Source organism: Ictidomys tridecemlineatus, chromosome 9, assembly GCF_052094955.1.
Source record: "Ictidomys tridecemlineatus isolate mIctTri1 chromosome 9, mIctTri1.hap1, whole genome shotgun sequence".
In the NCBI taxonomy this organism is placed as follows: domain Eukaryota; kingdom Metazoa; phylum Chordata; class Mammalia; order Rodentia; family Sciuridae; genus Ictidomys; species Ictidomys tridecemlineatus.
This window is the reverse complement of record NC_135485.1, coordinates 73,157,418-73,181,169: the sequence shown is the minus strand read 5'-3', so window position 1 is coordinate 73,181,169 and position 23,752 is coordinate 73,157,418. Positions and strand designations below refer to the sequence as shown.

General features: G+C 35.7%; 1 pseudogene; it reads right to left on the bottom strand.

Annotated features, from left to right (window-relative positions):
- Positions 1-880: 880 nt before the first annotated feature.
- Positions 881-23,752, bottom strand: part of LOC144366453 (polycystin-2-like) — a 45,180-nt pseudogene continuing 22,308 nt past the window's right edge.

The following is a 23,752-nucleotide window of genomic DNA, read 5'->3' as shown; positions in this document are numbered from 1 at the left end:
TTGCAAGACCCTTTCCTATTGAAAACAACTGCTGCACTCAAAATGTGGCTGGTACTTTCTGAAAAAGGATGAACTTTGAATACCAATGCCTCCTTTTTATTAAATTGAGCATCATTTACATTATAAATACTGAATCAAGAATATTTGAGAACTATATTCTTGAGAGAGTATTAAACTAAAACTTTTGTTTTGTTGGTGGTTTAATGAATTTCAAAACTAAAGTTTGAAATTACCATTTCCTCTTCAAATTGGTCTTTGGTGGTTTTCTTGACTATTTCAAATTCAAAGCTAAAATAATATAAAAATGAAATTATAGTCTCACAGATTTTAGATATAAACAAACAATAAAAGCACATTATTTAACATTTATCTTAACCACTCATACAAATTCTAGCATAGTGACTACATACCCATTCTGTGGTCTGGAGTTCTTTTCTACCTAGTCTTTTAGAAAAGTTCACTCCAGTAAGGTAGTTGGAAAAAAAAAAAGAATCCTTTTTAAAAAGAAAGACATGCATTGAGCTTATGAGTTACTCCCCAAGTGGAGAGGAATGTCCTAGTTGCTTTCATACACTGGACAAAAGTGGCAATACTGATTTTTGTGAATGGAAGTAAACTCAGAAGACCTTTGACTGTTCTCTTCTAGCTATAAAGGCTACTTCACTGTCAACTGGGAAGATGCAGGCATGGTGGCAACTGACCATACACTCCACATACTTTTCAAAGATTTTCCCTGAACTCACTATTTACATCTAGATTTCTCATATGAGGGGGGAAAAAAACCCTCAAAAACCAAAAAACAAACAAACAAACAAACAAAACCAAATCAAAACAAACAAACAAACAACAACAACAACAACAACAACAAAAAACACTTGGATCCACGGGTAACATTTATATAAAATAAGTTAAAGTGCAGAAGATTAACAATCAGTCACATAGGCCAGCATCATATGGTAATCAGGGCATACAAATAGTATACTTGTTATGGCGATTGGGACAGCGCCTTCTCGCCTATCAGGAACATACACAACAACACTCCTCACACGTGCATATTGGCACTCCCATTTCCACCTCCACCTTCTGCGCCCTCTGTGGACTGGGAGGAGGAAGGACGGGATCCTCTGGGGTGAGGCTTACCATTGAGTCCCACAGGTGTGCCTAGCCGGTGACTTATCTGGGAAGCTGCGTCATCAGATTCCCAGCGCTCCAGCTCTTCCTGCACTAACTGCTCCATCTGTTCCCTGTGGATTTCACTGTCATGACCCAGTCTCTCATCCTAACAAGAGAAAAGAAACCAAGGTGTTACTGGTGAGGCGATGCATGTTCTTGTACATGGAAATGAATCCTTTGTTCATCATTCTCCAGCCCATTACTTCTTACCTCGCCACCCCATCCAGCAGCCTCCCTAGCACCTCCCGTCTCTTCACTTTGGTCCGCTCCATGGTCTCTAACTTGATGATCACAGAATTGATCTTGGACACAATGCTGCCCATGGAGTGCTCCATGTGGTCCATGTGCCTCACCAGGCTGCAGGTAACCACAGTTAAGAGGGAAAAGCTGCATTATCTTTTCAGCTCCATTGGCTTTTCAAACAGAAATGCTAAGATTTTTTTAAACAATCATAACCTGAAATACTTTCTATTTTTAAATTATTTTGGCAAGGCTGGGGATGGAACCCAGGTCCTTAGGCAGGTGTTCTATCACTGAGCCACATCTCCAGCCCTGAACCCTTTTCTAGTGGTCTCAAGCTCTAACTAGGGACAAACTTTCAAAGGCTGCCGGTGGGATTCCTAGCTGGCTCACATCTCCAGAGAATTGCCATTGTATTTTAAATCTTAGAATGATGCCTAATACTTCTTTTGGATGTTCTAGTTTTAGAACTTTTTCTAAAGAAATGTTTTGTTATAATTTTTTACTACAATGCTGCTTCTTATTAGCATAACATTGAAATAGCTACATTAGCCAATCAGAGATTGTTTAAATACATCACTGTCTATCTATATAATGGAACTCTTAGGTGACATCAGAAGTTATACTGTGACAAAATATTTAATTAAATAATGTTCACAGTATGTTGAGTAAATAAACCAGTGGAGAAAACCCTAAGCTCACTCATCATCCCTGGGGGTCTCAATTTTAAAATATTATGTAAATATCTTAAAATAGGGTAACTTGAGACAACTTCTAGAATGATGGCACATGAGGTTCTGTAGATTCTCTCCTCAGTGAAATGACTTTAAATGTTGAAAATTGTTTTTTAAAACTCCAACATTCAAATGCATGAGAAATTTTCTTAAGGTCATACAACAACTGAAAAGACATTTATTCAAAGAAATCTGCTATTTTTCTATAAGAATGAGAGTCTGAAGCATTTTAAAAAATATTTGAAGAAATAATGCTTGAATGCCTCCCAAATATTTTGAAAAACATTACCTATCAAGGAAGCACACACACACACAAAAAACCTCCAAGTTTTTGGGGATAGTCTTGGATAGTCTTGGAGACACACACCCAGACATACTAAGAACAAATATTTAGAGACATGTAGCAGGGAACTTTAGTAAGATTAACATCTGTCTTATCAGAAACATTGGAGGCCAGAAAAAATGAAGACAAAACAAAACATACTCAGATAAACAAGAGCAGAGTTTTTGCTAGAAGACCTGCTTTACAATAAATACTAACAGAACTTTTTCAGGTTGAAATAAAATCACAGCAATTATAATCCTCATGAAAAAACAGTACATTGGTAGAAGTCATTATGTAAATATAAAATACAGTAGGAATTCACATTTCCTCCTATTTTTCTTAACTAATTTAAAATCAACTGTGTGAGATCTGTACATAATTGGATTATTGGTCCTATAAACATATATAAATAGAATACACTTAACAATGACCAGGTGACAATAGAAGTTATACTATGACAGAATATTTAATTAAATAATGTTTACAGTATAGGTAGGAGCAAAGTTTTATTGGAGCAAGAAAATAATATCAGATGGCACCATGAATATAGAGAACAGAAGAGAATCAGATGTGGTAAGGTTAATAAGATGAGAAGGTTAATTTAGCAAATGCTATAAATATATACTTCTAATTCTTCTTTCAGCTTTGTTAAGAGACATAAAATTATATATTGGGATAACAACTTCAATGTAATATTGAGTTTGTACACTTTATATAGATCAGTATCATGTGGAGATAATACACACATACACACACACACACACACAGATACACGTATACACACACATAGAGTGTCCACAGAAAGTGAAAAGAAGAAAAAGAGCTATTTAGAAATAACATTTCCTTAGCTTGCTGGACTAATTTAATTTAAAACCTAAGTAGTTTCTCACTAACTGATTTATATATGTTATATCCTAAAGCAACCACACACAAAAAAGTCCTAAAAATAGTGAAAAAAATTAGTAAAAGAACCAAATTATTACACTATAACATATTCACTTAGTGGAAAAGAAAAAAAAATATGGAAGGAATGGAGGAACAAAAGAGACATTAGAAAATACAATGTAAAATGTTAGAAATAAAATCCAACTATGTCAATGATAACCTTAAATGTAAATGGCTCAAACAATCCAAACAAAAGGCAGAGATTGACAAATAAAAAAAAAAGGCAAGATCTAAACGTATGCTGTCTACATGAGACATATTTTAGATTCAAAGATTCAAAAATATGTCATGCAAAGGGCAACTATAAGAAAGCTAGAGTGGCAACAGTTATTTCCATGAAAAAAAATTTACTAAGATGGAGTGAGACATCTTATAATGAAAGGAGGGTCATCAATTAGGAACATATACTAATTACAAATGTGCACCTAACAACACTGCCTCAAAATAAACGAAACTAAATCTTACAGAATTAAAGTGATAAATAGACAATTGAATAAAACAGTTGGAGACTTTAATAGCACACTTTCACAATTAGAACAACTACACAGAAGAACAATAGAGAAATAGGAGACTCAAATAACACCATAAAGCCACTAGACATATCAGACCTCTGGAAATCATTCCACTCAAAATGGCGTAATAAATAAAACAGACTGTTAAAAACAAAGGCTGAAGTTTTCTTCTTTCATATGTGGAAGCTAGAGCAAAATAAAGCAGAATAAATGGGGATCGAGGGGACTCATTAAGATATAGGGAAGATCAGCAAAGTAGAGGGAGAAGGAGATAGGGAGGGAGGAGGGATGGGAAAGGGGAGAAAATGCAAAATAAATTTAACAAAATCACATTGTGTGCATGTATAAATATAACACAGTGAATTCCACTTTTACGTACATGTATAAAACACCAATCAAAAATAAATAAATGAGTGAAAGGAAGATGAGCAGAGAATGGGGACTGTGGAGAGAGAAGGGAAATGGGGAGGCACAGGGGACTGAAATGGGAGTAAATCAAATTCCATATATGTATGAATTTGTCAAAATGAGCCCAACTATTATATATGACTCTAGTTAAAAAAAGTAGCATAATATACATTCTTTTTAAGTGCACTTGGAAACCTCCACAATAAAGTATATGTTAGTCTAAGAAAATTTGTAAAAATATCGTTAAATGCATGTAAATGGAACCACAGATAATAAAATATTAATAGAAATTTTCATTGGTAGAAATATAGGAGATACTTATGTTTTTTTCTTTTTTCTATATTATCCATTTTTTCCTATAATAAATATTTTAGCTTTCTAAAGACAAAATGCATGAATAAAAGTCACAAAAAAAATTGATGGTTAACAATGGAAAAGAATGGATTAAGAAATGCAGGGAATTTTTGATGGAAATTGCATTGAATCTGTAGAGCACTTTTGGTAGTACGGCCATTTAGAAATGTTAGTTCTGCTTAAGAATACAGGAGGTCTTTCCATATTCTAAGGACTTCTTCAATTCCTTTCTTTAGTGTTCAGTCATTTTTGTTACAGAGGTCTTTCACCTCTTTTGTTAGATTGATTCTCAAGTATTTTATTTTCCAGGGGCAGTGGGGCAGTTTTTAGATGTTGATTCTTGGTACTTTGCTTAATTCATTTGTGAGTTCTAGAAGTCTTTATGGAACATTTAGGTCAGCAAACAGAGATAATTTGAGCTCTTTGTTTCCTATTTGTGTCCATTTCATATCTTTTGCTTGCCTATATTGTTCTGGCTAGAATTTCTAACAATATATTAAATAGGAGTGGTGAAAATAGATATCCTTTTCTTGTCCCAGATTTTAAAGGAAATCCTTTCAGTTTTTCTCTATTCAGAATAATGTTGGCCTTGGGTTTTTGTATATAGCATTCACAGTAATAGAAAAAGCTGGAAGAATAGCCAAACCACTCCTCAGTGAAAAAAAAAAACACAAAGCAAAAGACATCACAGTATCAGAACTCAAATTATACTACAGAGCAGTAACAAAAACAGCATGATACTGGCACCACAACAGGCACAAAAACCAACAGAATACAATAGAAGACACAGAGACAAACCCACATAAATACAGTTATCTCATACTAGATAAGTGTGCCAAAAACACATTGAAGAAAAGATAGCCTCTTCAACAAATAGTGCTGGGGAAACTGGAAATCCAAATGAAGTAGAATGAAATTTAACCCTATCTCCCTGTATAAAACTCAACTCAATGTGTATCAAAGACCTAGGAATTAGACAGAAATCCTGCACCTGCTACACAAAAATGAGGGCCCAGCATTCTAACATGCTGGCTCAGAAACTGACTTCCTTAACAAGACTCCTAAAGTGCAAGAATTAAAATAAAAGATCAATAAATGGGATGGAATCAAATTTAAAAAGCTTCTTAAGAGCAAAGGAAACAATCAAGAACATGAAGAGAGAGCATAGAGAATGGGATACAATCTTTGATACCTGCTCTTCAGGGCATTAATATCCAGGATATTCAAAGAACTCAGAAAACTTAACACCAAAAAGCAAATAACCCAATCAATAAATGGGCAAAGGAACTAAAAAGACACTACTCAAAAGAAGAAATATGAACGATCAACAAATACATGAAAAAAAATATTCAATATCTCTAGCAATCAGATAAATGCAAATTAAAACTATAATGAGATTTCATCTCACTCCAGTCAGAGTGGCAATTATCAAGAATACAAGTTAACAATAAATGTTGGAAAGGATGCGGGGAAAGGGTACACGAATTCATTGTTGGTGGGACTGCAAATTGGTGCAACTATTCCAGAAAGCAGTATAACGGTTCCCCAAAAATTTAGAAATGGAAGCATCATTTGACCCTGTTATCCCACTCCTTGGAATATATCCAAAGGATTTAAAATTAGCATACTATAGTGACACAGTCACATCAATGTTTATGGCAGCACAATTCACAATAGCTAAGCTGTGGAGCCTACCTAGGTGCCCTTTAACTGATGAATGGATAAAGAAAATGTGGTATGTATACACATGGAGGAGCCATTAAGAAGAATAACTTTATGGCATGTGCCAGTAAATGGATGAGTCTGGAGACCATCATGCTAAGTGAAATAAGCCCATCTCTAAAAGCCAAAGGTTGAATGGTTTCTCTGATATGAAGAAACTATCAAAAATAAGGGGGGAAGTTAAGAAAGAAAGAAAGAGAGAGAGAGAGAGAGAGAGAGAGAGAGAGAGAGAGAGAGAGAGAGAGAACAGAAGAAAGATTAGTGGAGTACACAAAGGCAAGTGAAGGAAAAGGAGGAGGGATGGGAACAAGAAAGACAGTGGAATTAATTCTATATAATATATATATATACACACCACAGTGAATCTCACTACTATGTACATCAACAGGACACTAATTTAAAAAAATAATAACTCTAAGTGAACAGCAGAAAAAACAGTAGAGTAGAGGGATGAGAACAGGGGAAAGGATATTGGAAAGGATGTGGGGAAAAGGGTACATGCATTCATTGTTGGTGGGACTTCAAATTGGTGCAACTATTTCAGAAAGGAGAGGGGAGGGGAAGTACCAGGGACTCAATTAGAACAAATCATATTTTATGCTTTCGTAATTATGTCAAAATAAATACTGTTGCCATGTGTAACTAAAAAGAAACAAACAAACAAAAATAAAGTACATGGTGAAGATTTAAAAAAATAAAGATTCAGTATCTTTACTAATTACAAAAACCAAAGAAAGAAAAGAAAGAAAAAATGGGAAACAGCCACATCTCGTTTAGACTCTGGTGCACCAAAATTCAGCCAATTCCTTTATACTCACACTTGAAACTCTTCATAAGAAACCCCACTGGAGATTCTTCCCCTCCTTCTGGAGCTGTGTCCACTGTCTTCGTTGTCATCCTCCTCAGAGTCATCCAGGCTTCTTGGGAAACTGCGGCTGCTCATGGGACGCGGCAAAGAGCTATGGTCCAAGTCCAGGTCCTCCTGCAGGACAAGGGGTCGCCCAGTGAAGAGAGGCACCAAGACCTCACACAGAATTTAGCAATGTCTTGGGCAAGTAGGAAATGGGTGTCAGCCAGACCAGGATGGCCACATTTTTCTATATTGTGGAATGCACACATTTTAAGACAGATTTTAACCATTAACGAGGAGTTGCTAAGCTTGTGTTTGGACAAGAAAGAACATTAAAAACATAAGAAAGAAAAAAAGTAAATAAAAGAATACCCTTATCACCTTCTTTTCATAAAAGAACAAATTCAATAACTCTAAAGCAGGAAGGATATAATCTCAGATTTTTGACTAAATACTGACACAAGAAAATTTCATTTACTGTCTTTGTGCTTACATTTCACAATGAATGTTGAAGTTTGTAACCTTTGGACAAACTTGTCTGGAGCACTGTTTAGTAACAATTATTCTAGACTTTTCCTTGGAGGAAAGTGGTTTTGCATATTAGCATTTTATCTGTGTTCTCTGTACCTTAATTTCTTGTTGTTGTTGTTAAAACATTTATATTTGAAAGTTAATGGTAAAACTGTTAATTCTTCTTAAGTTACATAAGCTCATTTACAATTTTATTTGATTATTATTTATTACTTGTTACTTGAGATGGGTTCTATGTTGCCCAGGCTGGTCTCTAACACTTGGATTCAAAGTACCCTCCACATCAGTCTCCTGAGTAGCTGGGATTATGTGGGTACCACCATGCCCAACAGTTAATTTTACTTTCTATTACTCTGTAGTAAATATTCAAATGAAAGACACATGATAATTTTATTTTGCTATAAAAGTTAATAATTTAAAGAGCAACTAATTAACCAGAGAAATTTTTATCTTCTGGTAACTTTTTTTTTTTCCTCACTCTCTTGGACATAAAGAACTATTCAAGTAATCAAGCTCCTCTTTCAAGTTGACTACCAGAAAGCTTAGGGCCCAAAAGGCCAAGACCATTTTCCAATGTTTATAAGCATATGCCTAGTTATACAATACAATTTTTATTAGCTTTATCCATAATGTAATTTTGCACCTTTGTTTCTAGTTTTCTGGCATTCATCTATTTTATTGCACCTTATATATTACTGTTTATATACTCCTTTTGGGATAAACATAGCACTAATACATATGTTGAGAGAGAGAGAGAGAAAGACAGATTCCCAGTCACCCACCACTTAGTGCAGTGTTTGACTGGTGGTGGGTGCTGAAACAGATCATGGTCTCTTAACCTAGACCCACCCTCTCTTTTTCCAAGTCATCTCTCATCTGCTGATGTTCATGTTCAGTGAGCTCCTGGTCTCCATCTTGGTCATACTTGGTGAATATTGCCTCAATCTCTGCATCAGTATGGCCATTCCTGAAATTGAGAGGATACAGATGAATTCATTCTTGTACATGGTCCAACCCCAAAACCAAAAAATCAAAATGCAAGAGGAAAGAGAAATCACCTAATGGGGGCCTAGCCTCTTCTCAGAGCATATTCCAGAAAGACAGCTGCCTATGAAATAACTGTGCTTCTCTATGAAAATTTGGGCCATAAGCATTCTTGCCAAGAATTGATTTTTAGCAGCAGGAACTTCCTAGTGACCCAGGATGTGTCACTCTTACCCTTTGAGATCTTGTCGAAGTTCGTCAAAGTTTAACTTGCCTCCTCCTTGCCGCACACTCTCTGAAATGTCATCCACAGAATTTTTTTTCAGTGTTAGTTTGACCAAAGCTTTATGGTATCCCTATTGGGGAAACAAAGCAGAACAACTGTTTAGTTTTTTGTGTGCTTTTGCATTTGCTTTAACTCTGATTGGTAGCATCAACAAACATAAACTATTGCCTGGTGGAACTTGGTCACTGAAGTGTGTGCTAAATGAGTGAATAATGAATGAATAATATAAAAGTCCTGTAGAAGACATATGGAAAAGGTAAGAAGTTTTTAATAAACCAAGGACTGAGGTCCTTTCCTTCACATGTGTTTTTGGATTGGTTGACAAATAAAAATCACTACATATTCTATAGCTATCAGCTCCCAAATATATAGGTACATGCAACAATTCTTAAAGAAACAATCTGTGAGGTGAATAGAGAGCATACCTCTTGGGAGCAAATCTTTACTCACGCATCAGACAGAGCACTAATCTCTAGGGTATATAAAGAACTCAAAAAGCTAAACACCAAAAAAACAAAAAACCCAATCAATAAATGGGCCAAGGACCTGAACAGACACTTCTCAGAAGATGATATACAATCAATCAACAAATATATGAAAAAATATTCATCATTGCTAGCAATTAGAGAAATGCAAATCAAAACCACTCTAAGATTTCATCTCACTCCAGTCAGAATGACAGCTATTATGAAGACAAACAACTATAAGTATTGGCGAGGATGTAGGGGGAAAAGGTATACTCATACACTGGTGGTCAGCCTGCAAATTGGTGCAGCCAATATGGAAAGCAGTATGGAGACTTCTTGGAAAATTGGGAATAGAACCACCATTTGACCCAGCTATCCCTCTCCTTGGTCTATACCCAAAGGACTTCAAAAGAGCATACTACAGGGACACAGCCACATCAATGTTTACAGCAGCACAATTCACAATAGCTAAATTGTGGAACCAACCTAGATGCCCTTCAGTAGATGAATGGATAAAAAAATGTGGCATATATACACAATAAAATATTATTCAGCAATAAAAGAGAATAAAGTCATGGCATTTACAGGTAAATGGATAGAGTTAGAGAAGATAATGCTAAGTGAAGTTAGTCAATCCCCCAAAAAACAAATGCCAAATGTTTTCTCTGATATAAGAAGGCTGATTCATAGTGGGGTAGGGAGAAGGAGCATGGGAGGAATAGATGAACTCTAGATAGGGCAGAAGGGTTGGAGGGGAATGGAGGGGGCATGCAGTTAGAAATGATGGTGAAATGTGACGGTCATTATTATCCAAACTACATGTATGAAGACATGAATTGGTGTGAGTATATTTTGTATACAACCAGAGATATGAAAAATTGTGCTCTATATGTGTAATAAGAATTGAAATGTTGTGGCTGGCTCAAGTGGTAGCAAGCTCTCTTGGCATGCGTGCGGCCTGGGTTCAATCCTCAGCACCACATACAAACAAAGATGTTGTGTCTGCCGAAAACTAAAAAATAAATATTAAAATTTTCTCTCTCTCTCTCTCAAAAAAAAAAGAATTGAAATGTATTCTGCTATTATATACAAATTAAAAAATTAATTAAAAAATAATACCAAGAAATCTGAGTCATGGATTAATTATCTTTTCCTTGTCTCACAGTAAGTAATTTCTTAATATATGTTAGATATACAAAAAAATCCCAGTGAAATATGGATAAGGATTTTTCACTAACATATAGAGTTGAGGCTAGGGTGTAGTGAATGGTAGCATGCTGGCCTAGCATGTGTGAGACCCCAGGTTGATCCCCAACACCAAAGAGTCAAACAAACAAACAATAAATTATAGTCAGAGGTTGCTTTGCCTGGTAATGCAGGTCTGTAAAAGTGACCTTGAAGACTGAAATTGTGAAAAGTGAACCAAATAATTAACAGCAGGAATTTTAATTGTTCTGAGAACTTTAAGACATTTTGATGAAACATTCAAACTCTCTTAGTGTCAGCTATAAATTCATTAAAAAAATAGAATATTAGTGCATTGAAATTTAAAACACTAGAAATATTGAAAAGTAAATTGTTATAATTCTTTGTAAAAAAAAAAAAGGATTCAGGGCAGTTTAAACTGTGCTTGTCGTCACCTTCTCATGTATTTTATAATATTATCCCCTACAATTGTGAACTGAATGTGTTTTCTGTACATCAGTGGATTGTCATATTGCTTTCTAATTATGGATCACCTTCTGACAATGTTCTTTGCCCTCCCACTGTTATGAAATATCTCTACAAACTCTTCTTTTTACTTGAAGATTTCTGCTGGCGTCCCCTCCTCGAAGACAGCTTCATTCTTTTCTTATTGATGTTGAAAAACTGTTCTACTGGGTGTCCACCTGGATCTCTCCAGTGTTGGCAGTGTCAACATTCCCATGCTCAGCTACTTCTTGGAAAACCATAGCATTTGTTTAGATTTCACTTTCAGGTTTGTGTATTTCCTTTCTTTCTTGCGTTTTATCTTTCTGGCCTATTCACTTTTTTCTATTATCAAGTCTGTAAATGTCGCATAGATTCATCACCGAGGACAAGAAAGCAACACTACACACTTTGTCACTGCATGAACCCAACAGCAGATTTCCAGTGACCAATCAGCAGCAGACAGGAAGCAGTGTCACCAAAGGTCTCCAAGCATGAGGAACATCTGCTATTTAGGAATTAATGTGGGGATTAAAGAGGCAGCAGTGGAGTTCATATTTTGTGCTCTTACTCACTGTTAATGAGCAGTGATAATGCAAACTTGAACCAGATTTTTAAGGATTTGGTGTTATGTAACAAAAGTGTAGTACCCGAACATTGTGTGTTATCAAAACTGTGCACAATGTGGAGAGTTTCTGTACATGATGGAGGTATGCTAAAGTGTAGGCAACCATGATGCTAAATTTAAGATAACAGGGATTTTAGGTTTCATGTAAGGGACTTGTAAGAAGCTGGAATTTTCCCTTACACCATGATCCACAGTTAATATGGTCCCAGGGCTTGACCCAACAGAAAACAGGGTCAAGGAGCCCTTGTATTTACCAGCATGATGTTGGACAACACGCTTTTATACTACAAAAGTCTTTGTTATTGTGAAACTTTATTTTCCACCAAATAAAGAAGTCACCTGTAGAAGAATGAAGCTGCCCCACTCCTTGTCCTGCCCTCTCTTCAACATCTAACCCTGCCTGAGAAGCTAAGGAAGTGGAAGTCCTCAGGCACCAGGCTGTGGCCTATATCCAAGGACCTTTTCCTTTGACCATTTTACAACTGTTCTTAGAAGGTCAAGGGTAAAGGAAAAGGCACTAAATACTGACATCTAAAACCTTTTCTTTTTTAATATGACAATTGATATAGAAAAGCTGGAAATGGGTTTATATAATCTTGCCTTCCAGTTTATTCTGAGCTCAGAATCTGGAAGTGACAGTGGACTAGAAGAAATGTCTGAACATACAAAGGAGCTCAGACCCTAAGAGTCAACAAGGTAATAAAGAGTTGAATTCAGGGGCTGGGGATGTGGCTCAAGGGGTAGCGTGCTCGCCTGGCATGTGTGTGGCCTGGGTTCAATCCTCAGCACCACATACAAATAAAAATGTTGTGTCCACCAAAAACTAAAAAATAAATATTAAAAAATTCTCTCTCTCTCTCTCTCTCTCTCTCTCTCTCTCTCTCTCTCTCTCTCTCTCTCTCTTAAAAAAAAGAGTTGAATTCAGGACATAAAAAGACTCCCTGATTTTCAAGCCAGCAGCACAGCTTTCAAGCCTCCATGATAGAGAATATTTAAATTAGTTCTAAGATATACTAATATACTCCTTATTTGAAATAATTTCAATAGATCATTATTGATTAGAAAAATTTGAGACAATTATTATTTTAAGTAGTAAATTTTAAAATTCAGAGAATTTGGGAATATCTTACCTTTCTGATGAGGTCTGAGAGCTCCATTTCAGCTTTCTGCTGGGCAAAATCAGATTTCACTTCAGAGTAGGTATCATTGATGATGGCCACAAACATGTTCTGTTTGTAAATCAAAGAAAGGTAGAGGTTAAGAGACAAAGCCTAAACATATTTTGTAAACATTTATTCAATATGACACATGCTTTTTTGTTCACATTTTTTCCCTCAATTAGAAGGCTTTATGAAGTAATAAGTAGTTTCGCTACCCTCTTCTTCTTCAAAAAATTTCCCCATTAAGTCATGGCAAAGGAAAATACACTATATTTTATTAGTTATAAAACCATGTATTTTGATATGTTTTACAAAAAGAGACAGGAAAATGGCAGAAAAAAATATTAATATCTTTACCTAGGAAGAGTGGATTATTTTAAATTGCTTGTTTTGTTCCATACATGTAAAAAAGTCACATAAACTATTATAGGTGTGGATCTGTAAAAAGCTCTTCAAATATCAGAAGTCAATACAAACAAGTAGAATTCTATTCTTGTATCAAATTTTTTGCATAATCATATTTGAGATTTATATAATATATTTTAAAGAGTTAAAAAGATCATGGCAAATAATAGGCCAAATTAATTATTATATTATGTGCATGTATAAATATGTAATAACAAATTCCAACATTATGCACAACAATAATGCACCAATAAAAATATGGAAAAAAATCTCTGCAAATAGGAATATAATAGACTCAGTAGACAAAGTGTTAAGAAAAATAAAGAAGAAAATTTTGCAAAAAGATATAGACTTTGTAGTCAAGTAAAATTGGTTTTCAGTTTTGCAACTGCCAAGACTATATGGTTCAACTTTTTTAAGTCTCATTTTTAGGATATGTTTTGCATTTATGTAATGGCAAGTTACAGTTTTTCCCTTTACAGATTAGTAGTATGGGACAATGCAACACTATGCAAAATGCTTAGGATGTGTCCTACTGCAAGGCAAGGGCTAAATTATTTGCACCTATTATTATTATTCAGTGGCTGCTACTTTGTCCACTCTCCTGAATTTTCCTTTCCCAGTGGTAATGCTTTCTAGTCACAGCATCTGATTGCAATTAACTATCTCCAAGCACTGCAAACCATAGGTCTTTCATACGTTCTTCCTCTTTGTACCTAACTTCGGTTTGCAAGGATAGAGTGGTATGTGTAATTTTTTCTGTTTCCCCACATAAAAGTCCATGAGCTCTTCATCAGAACAGAGTCAGGCTCTGCTTGCCTTTCCACAACATCCTTGGTATCACCCATATGCCTTCTACTGTGCAATATACATTATATATTCTATACACTATATGTAATATTATAGGGATAAAGTGATGGAGTCAATATTTATTGACTCATTGATACATGAACAAAACAGGGCTCTCATTTTAGAAGGCTACTGATTCTCCATCAGAAAGAATACTAGTGTTCTAAAGCTGTGAGAACAGAATATAGAATACAAATAAATTTCTTGCTAAAGGCTCCATTTGAAGGGAGGATAATTTCAGTCAGAATGTCCTCCACATCCTTCTTTCCAACCCAGGCATCTACCATTGTATTCTGGCTTTCCAGTGGCTACATGATTCTTGCAAATGTCTTATTTAAAATTGGTTCAAGGGGCAGGGGTTCCTCCAAAGACATTTTGAAAAGTACAGTGGCAGAGTAAGGTTTCTGAAAGGGTGGGAGATGAAGTTCACTTTCTTCTCCCCTTCCATTCTTATCAGGGTCACCTAGCTGTCAGATGGGCCTCTGTACTAGGAGATCATTCCCTGTGAGTAGGGGGATGTGGGAGAATGATTCTGGTTCTGACTCAAATAAGCCTTTTCACACCAATGTGAATTATTTTTAAACAGAGGCAATGAATTAATACCAGGCAGTCAGCTTGCAAAGAGAGCCAATACTACAGTTAGCTTGTTATTTGCTCAGCAGATAAGTTTGTATTAAAAGTAGACTCCTGTCTATCACCTATCCATTTACCCATCTATGTATGTCTATGAGATACAGGGAAAACAGTTCCTGCTAATGTAGCACTGAAAAAGTTATATTTCAATACAAATACAAAAACTAAGAGCTTGTTTTCCTGCTCTGCAGATTGATCCAATAAAATGACTGACTGATCTCAAGGTGCTGCCTTTTGAAGTACAATATTGAAATAAGTCCTCATCTGAGCAGCTCATATCATCATAGTTTTGTCCCTCATTTGGCAGACTGAACACTGAGAAGACTAGGTGGCCTGAGATCAACTGAAGGATCTACTGCAGGACTCTAAATTCCTGGTCTGTTATCAGAGGAGACATTCAGGTACCCCAGAATCCAAAGCACCACCAATGTGAGAGGGTGACAAAGGCTTAAGCTTCTGCTAATTTATTTATAACAAGAAGAAGACACTTAGGAGGATTCAGTTCACAACCTAGCCAGGATGCTTGCACACAGCAAGATACAAATGGACTTGCTTGAAACTGCTGCACCTTCAGGGCCTGTTCAAGAGCATCATGACTCCATCAGTGAATGTCATCTCCTAACCAGGAATACCTGGGCCCACCTTCAGAATGCTACCCTCAATTACTGCAAATGTCATCATTGAACCTTCTACAAAGGATCTTTATAAAATTTACTGAAAATGGAAATGATTTCTTTTCTTAAGATGACTCTTAAGGCAATCATTAAATCTGAGTGATATATGAAAAATACCCAGTGCCTAAGTTAAGCTGAGTTACTTTAATAAAATTTTTCAGTAGACTAAGTGAATATATAAATGTTAAGACAAAACACACAAAAAAAACCTTTAAAACTACCTTATTAGATTGAAAGTGGTAAAATTTAATTTGTAGCAAATAAAAAGACTCCAAATGTGACCTAAAAATAAATTTAAAGCAATTTACACTCATTGTTGGATTGAGTTTTACAGGTAATATTCCTCATATTAGTCACTAGGTGTCTACAAAGTGTTAAATTTGAATAAGTTAAAAAAGAAAATCTTAATCTTGGAATGCAATAATTCACTCAAATACTACTCATGATATCCTGGATCTAGCTTTCTTTGCCCCTTCCTTTTATTTTACTTTTTTTAAAGATGAGTAAAATGAAAAGTATGGTAGCAAGTAACTATGAAGTGTTGACATTTGTGTTAAAAAAAAAGTGTGAGTCAGCATATTCTACTTTAGAGGAAAAGTACTGTCTTAAGTAATATAATAAATTTGCACTTAAGTTTTAACTTTTTTTTCTTTGAGTAGAAACACATATGAATAAATGAAAGGCAATGAAAATAAATGTTTTGTTAAGACTTAAAACTTTGAATGAATGAAATATAAAAAATTTTGCCAAATCAACATTTTGTTCTACTTCCTGGTCTCTATTTAAAATAATGAAGGATAGAGCATGAAAAAAAAGAGAAGATGGTGATTCTTGAACATTAAATCTAAATCCCCTCAGTATAAACAAAAGTGTACATACCAAAAGAATGAAGAACATAAAGAACACTAAGGTAGTGAAATATAGTGGTCCCAAAACTTGATTAGCTTCCTCAATCTCTGCAAAGTTGATATTACCCAAAATGATATGGAATTCAGTGACATTATAAAAACAAAACAAAACAAAACACAACACCACAATACAGAAACAAAGAATGTCCCGCAACTGATGCAACATTTATTAAAGATGATTTCACATTTTAGGATTATTGTGGAAGTGTGGATAGCTTCCAAATAATTAAAAATTCAAGTCCTTTAGAAAAATCTTGCTGCTATGTCAGCAATGGAAGTGTTCTGGAATAATAATATGCTTTCGTGCTACATATTATTTCCATCTGGTTAATATTAAATGTAATTATTATTAGGTAACTTGTATAGCAACTGGATTTAACAATCTAAAACATAATCTGGCTAAATTATGGCCTTTCTATATCTCCACAATGGTCATTCTGAACCTGAAGACAATATCTCCTAAGAGAAAAAAAGAAAAGATTTTTTTAAAGGATGGCTAGATTACATGTGTTCAAAGATTCAACAATCTCAAATTAATTCAAAATGAAGGGAAAGTGACTGGACATTTTGGGTGCTAGGTTTTAGTAAAATCATTTCCTTCACTGACTTTTATCAAACAGCCAGGTGAATTAGGACTCCCCATGCACAAAGCCCTATTGACTTCAATGTTGTGTTATTCCTCTCCTTTCCTAACTACTAATCCCTTTGTAAATGGCACAGGAATCTTATGCTGACTCTTTTGTTGGTTTTGTTTTTCCTGTATCTGGGAACTCTGGAAATAGACTGAAAATTTCTGCACTCTGAATATTCTCCTAGAATATTAGAAATATCTATTATTCTACTTATAAAATAACTGGAAGTTCAAAATGTATGGCAACCTATTTACCAAGAATGAAAATATACAAAAATGGCCTTTTAAAAGACTCCCATATACTTTGGGAGCCAGGAAGACTGGAATAGTGGTTTTCTGTTGCTGATCCACTTTATCTCAGTACCTGAGAGCAGCTATCTTAAGCATCAGTATTTCAGAAGGTATTAACAACTTTGCATTGGTAGGTAAATGTTTCTGGAAAAAGTGACTCCTTTTTATTTTGAATAAACATTTTTAACTCTTCCATAGTGCTCAAATAGCAACTGTGAAGATTTCTTAATGCTTGAGAAGGCAGTAACATCTCTGATTATATTTTTCTTCTTATAATTTCTTATAATTTCATATATACTTACATACATTCTTGAAAAGAACTGAAGTCATCAACCTGAGCACCAAAGCCGAGGTACGCCAACTGAGCATATGCTAAGAATATAATGAAGAACATAATGGCAAAGCCAAAGAGGTCTTTGGCACACCGAGACATAGTTGTAGACAGTTGGCTCATCGTCCTGTTAAAATTGATGAATTTGAAGAGCTGTAAAAGAGGAAAGACAGTGACAGGTGAATAGATAAACACAATGTGGCACATATATACAATAGAATATTATTCTGGCACAAAAAAATGGGATTTGGGTACATATTACCATGCAGACCTTGAAAACATCATTCCCAGGGAAACTATGTGTCATGAAAGGCCAAAACTGTACCATTGCACATATATGAGGCACTTAGATTGGTAAAATAAATAGAAAGCAGAAAGTATGTTACCAGGGGCTAAGGTGAGGGGGAGATGAGAAGTTAGTGCTGATGTGCACCTTAGGGTGCTAAGGCTCTGGTAATGCACAGCGGTGATGGTGGCCCCACACTGTGCATGTCCTTCATGCCACAGCTCTCCACGTTTTAAAATGTGACAATGGCAAGTTTTGTTTTATGTGTTTTAACCACAGTAAGACCAAAAGAGAGAGGACTGAAAGGACTTGGTTTTATTGTTTTCCAAAACCAGCTCTTCTATTCTTTTATTCAAAAAGGGTCTGCTAAGTCCCTAACCCATGACAGGATCTGTTCTTGGAGTTGGAAGCAGGGAACAGAACACAGCTGCAGCCTCATGTGGTCACATTTTCCAGGATGATTAACATATCATGGAAAAGGGCTTCCTCACAGTTTCAATGACTAGTGATATTTTTCCTCAAAAAAGGATTAAACTGTAAAAGAAAAATCTCTAACAAATAAACACCACAAAACATTTCAGGAAATACTATTTGTGTATCAGTAACTATCTTTTATTTGGGCATCAATTATGTGGCAATGGTTTTCTCATATAGCTGAGTAAGCAGCCTGAGAAACACAAGGTGAGGTCTATGCTCTCTGTTAAACCTCAGTGCTTCTAGGGATAAATATAAATTCAGGAAAGCACACAGCTCCTGGTAAGCACCTTCCTCAACAGCTATTCAAGAGAAACTTCTGTGATGGTAGAAATGTTCTACTAGTTCCATTTCCTAAAACAGTATACACTATTAACATAGAGACATTAAGCATTTAAAATGTAGTTAGTGGGACTGAGGAACTGAAATTTTTATTACATTTAACCTTAATTAATTGAAAGTGAAATGTAAATAGCCACCTGTAGCCAGCAGTTATTATATGTACAGCACAATCAGAACTTGAGCTGGTCACACAAGTTGGTGGCTGCTTCAAAATTAATGAAATTTCCTGCATCGCCAAAAATGAGGCTCACTGTACATAAAAATGTCCTAACCTTTCACACACCTGAAAATACACATTACGTTTTGTGAAAGAGGGAAATGAGTAAATTAGGTTCTCCTTGGAGGAAAGGTCTGTCCCAGCTGACGTTCTGGGTAAAGCTTCCCTCTGGCCTCCTGGAACAGAGCAGGTTGTTCTAACAAGCGTTTCCAGGTCCAGCATCTCTCCATTTCCTGCAAATGATCCCCTCTCTCAGATCCTTTTCCTCCCCTGGTCACATTACATTAAGTTAAAACTCAGATCTTCCCCAGTGTTAGGGTAACCTGGTCCCCCAGGCCCAACTAACACTGAAAAGGCCTCTTTTGTTTGTGTTAAATGACATCTACAGGATCTGATCTTGAAAGAATTCTGGCAGCAGAAGTAGCATCATCCATAATGAGAGGAACCATCCCATGAGTCCCACTAGTTTTTCTTGATATAAATTATGGAGCAGCTTGCCACAGAATTTGCCCAAAAAAAGGCAAGTTCAAGTCCTTTAAAATTTTGTGTGACTCGTATTAATTAAAGGAAGAAAAAATAGTACTAAAAACCCAAAACACGTTTGGAATCAATTACCTTAATCCACACAAAAAATACTGTGACAGCAGCTATATTGTTGAATTGTATTTGCCAATATGCCAGATGCTCAAAGTTGGGGAAAGTATTCTGGTCTTCCAGAAAGTGGAGTAGACCCTCCACATTTGATGTTCGATATAAGCTAATTCCTATAGCCATCACGGAGAGCTGGAAAACAAAAGGCTTATATTTTATTATACTGCTTTAAAAGAAGCTTACCTTATAATGAGTAGGTCATTTTTCTTCACCACGTATAGATGCCACATCTGGCCAATATGCACACCCAATGGCATTTATAAAAGTCACACACTCAAATGGCAATGCTTGGCACTGCCATAAAAGACATACACAATATATATTCCTTGCATTTCCTTACTTAGGAACAGAAATCCAGTAAGTGCATGTGTCCATGGGCCTGTGCATACAATGAGTACCCACAGATGCACCCGAGATGTCACTATAACAAACCCAAACTCGAGAAGTAAGGCCTTCTGATCATTTTGCCACCCATATATAAATCATTTTCTATCCCTCTCCTCTCTTTCCCTGATTTTTCTGGTTTTATTTTTTTTTTAATTTTTTAAAAATTTTCTTGTGTGCCTCTTCATTCTCCAGTTTCTAGCCATCCATTCTTTCTCTTCAGATATGCACATATACAACAGTGTCTGGGCCAGGAAGAACACATGGAAGTGAACTTGTGGTAAGCTTCACTCCCCAAAAACTCACACTCTTAATTCAAGACAAGATAAACACACAAAGCTAAATAATACAAAAAGTTCCTAAAGAGTTGGCATCACACAACATGAGGTGAAGCTGAAACCAGACACACTGAAAAGGAGTACACAAAAGAGGACAGATTGTGCTTGGTCTTAGAATATGGTGGGAATGAAGGTCAGAGAGGCTAAAGGAAACTTGCAGTGAAGTATGTGAACAAACTGGTTCCTTCTTAATCATGGCTATCTCTGCATTTATAACATACAACTTTTCACATGTTTCTTGGGTCTGAGCTATACAAGATCGGAGGGAACAATGGCCCCTTTTTGCCACCCACCACCACTGGATTAATGTGTATTATGTGAACAGTTCACTGTAGTATCTGTGCCTTTCTGTGGGATCTGAGTCTACACTACGTGGGCTGTGACAGGTTCTTTGACCTTCTTTGTTCTTTCCCTCTACTTTTGAATGATTGCCAAAGATCACTTCATTAGACCTTCATGAGAGAACAATCCAGACCAGGTGATTTTCATAGGAAAGACCCACCTGGCTGACAATCACAGCTAAAAAGCCAACCTCACTTTCTTTTCTTTTCTTATCAGCGAAGGATTTCCAGATACAATCTTCTGAAGTTTTGTGCTGATGGTAGGAACATTTTCTTAGTGCTCTCTGAAAATGTTCTTGTACATTGACTCATCTGAGAGGGATAAAGATGCTGGGGTTGGTTGAACAAATCCAACAATAATCCTCTATAATTCTCACATAGTACAATTTGCTACCTAGTCCAGATGTTTTTACTCCACACAGGAGAAATGTTCATAAACACATGAAACTAGTGGTTGTTTATACAACATCAATATCATGTTATATTAATTTTCCTTGGAACACTTCTTCCAAAATAGTGAATAAAAGAAGAGAGATGAGGAAAGAGGTTTGTGAGCATGTGCGTTGTTAGGTTACTCCTGATTATCTCTGGGATTCTCATCCACATCTAAAAAAGACTTTCTCTCCATATTAGAATGTCAGCATTATAAGGGCAGAGGATTTGGTTATTTTATTTGACTCTGTATCTCCAGTGCCTGGAAAAGTGCTATACATAGTAGATGCTTGGAAAATATCTGTTGAATAACTAAACATCTTTGCTCTGAGACACAGCAATCAACATTATTTTAATTTAGTCCTATAAATTGTCTTTTTTCAATATTTCTGCTAGCTTCAAAATACTGTAGCCTAGGACAATTGACTGACTGACATAAACCTGTAGACTTCAGAGTATTTGCTGCAGAAACAGAATGAGAAAAGAGTGGAAACAATTTCAAAGTAACAGCGAGATGTGATCCTTAAAATGTATTTTTTTTTTTTAGGTTTTAAGGTGAACTCAAACAAATTTAGGCTAGATGACAGAAATCCTTGGCTCAGGGTACATTTGGGGATGAGTAGGAAGCATGTCCTTACTTCTAGTTGGTGAAAAAAATTTTCAATAAGAAGGTGAATTGCAATTGTCCTTCCCTGTTGTATATGAAGTACAGTCTCAACTGTGTCATGGCACTACTCAGAGTTAAACCAAAACAAAGGAAAACAGAAAAAAAGTTTTGAAAAGTTACTTGCAAAATGCTGTGACTGCTAAGATACAGAAATAATCTTTGACCCACATATCTCCCCATCTATTTTCCCCGGGTGTCCATATTAGGTACAAGGCAACTCACTGGAGTGTGGCATAAAAATTTGTAGGTATGTAAGAAGAAAGTGATCAAATTCTCTTTGTATTAATTTTTATATTACTCTTCTAAATTCTCCCAATACGCTCCAGAGCATGCGTGCGCGCACACACACACACACACACACACACACACACACAATATACTATAGTATTCAAAGTTTTCACTGATAGAAATACAAGTTAAAAAACAATGAATCCTACCAAATAGTCTTTTGTCAATATTGAAGTCATCTGGTTAAAAGAAATATGTTATGTTAGTATAATAGCACACTTACCTTTTTGCCATTATTCTCAATAACAAATAAATTTATATAAGTCCAAAAAGAGAGTTTCCATCCTTAAGGGTTACAAACAATAACTGTGTTCCAAAATAATTCTTACTGTATAGGGTATGTACTCTGCCCTCCCTTAGTAGAAAATATTTTGAAAAATTATTTCCAGAATTGTTGCTTCTCCTACTTCCTTAAGTACTGAAATTCTTTTGTAACTCTGCTCATTATTAATACATTGGAAATGTGGGGGACAACTCCTGTTACCTTGATTTGTGTGGGCTGTGTGATGTCACACAGCCATCATGAAAGAAGGAGGCGGTTTTGACTGCACTAGGTTCCAGACTGTAGCTATTCCGCATTAATTTTTTTCTAAGTATGTCCTTTTTCTGTAGCACAAATGTACATGGCTCCAGAAGCAGGTGCAGAGTGGTTAAGAGGATTAGTGGAAAAGTTAACTAAGCTTTTGTGTATGAAAGCACTTGGAAATGCTCATAACACAGTAGCTTCTAACGAGCAGACTGTTGTTATTATAATGATTGGTACTAATACTGTTCATTACCATGAAACACATGCCTGGACAGTTTTACTTATGCCTAAAGTGTCCTTTCACTGAGTGACATGTTTTCTTAACTTATACTAATAAGAAATGATTTAATACTGACTTGATGTAAATGCTTCACAAAAGCCAAATAAATTTTTGGGATAGGAGCAAAGGAAAGAATAATTATCACCAGGAAGGCTAAGACAAGATTGAGTGCCAACAGGATAAATGAATCATTTACTGAGATTTCTGAGGTTCATTTCTATGCTAGGCAGTGGGCATAGTACAATATATAACATAAAGATATGACATCACTATGCTATTCAAAATTTTAAGCACGTAATAATTAGGTGCATTGTTACATGGCTAAATGTGTAACAAAACTTAGGCAAAGGTTGACTATTATTGCTGAAGGAAGACAAAAGTTTGACAATTCATTTTTACACTGAGGCCTCTGCAAGGAAGTGATTAATGAAGGGAAAACAAATTGAACAACTGTTAGAAGTTAAAATACAGTCAAGGGCAGGCACAACATCTAAAAGTTGTTTTAGTCTTGACTATGTAACTGTGCTTCATGATTTCTTGTACCTTATACAGAGAACTTTGATGGGCGTAACTTAAATTTTGTTCTCTGTGGACTATTCGCAGGAAATTCTTAACCTAAGAAGGTTTACTCTGTCACTCAAAATATTTTCAGGATGTTCCTTCTTGCCACAACTTGACATATATGCAGAAAAATGTAAATAATTTTTAATAGAAGTTGAACCCCAAATAAATAATTTTATCTCCTATATCTCATATGGCTGGCCACAGTCAAATAGTAATTACTGAGTTATTCTCA